Here is a 282-nt window from a genome sequence, read left to right as displayed (position 1 = left end):
AATCCTACATTTTGATAAACATTAATGATATGTCACGAATGTTGAAATGCATGAATTTTTTTAATATAAATAGAAAAAAATAATAAATCATTAATAGATAATTTACTGAACTAAACGTTATTATATACTAAAGCAACTCAGAGAACACGAAGAATATGAATAATATAAATAATTATTTACAAATATTAATTACAATAACATGTTAAATTATACAATGCTTTATACTTCTAATAATAACAAAAGCTGATTTATGAAACGTATTTTTAAATATAACTTATGAAA

This window comes from Ctenocephalides felis, unplaced genomic scaffold (assembly GCF_003426905.1).
Source record: "Ctenocephalides felis isolate EL2017-DRISC unplaced genomic scaffold, ASM342690v1 CF-g0.4_SCAFFOLD_01886, whole genome shotgun sequence".
NCBI lineage: Eukaryota > Metazoa > Arthropoda > Insecta > Siphonaptera > Pulicidae > Ctenocephalides > Ctenocephalides felis.
The sequence above is the reverse complement of the archived record's forward strand: the minus strand, read 5'-3'. Positions refer to the sequence as shown.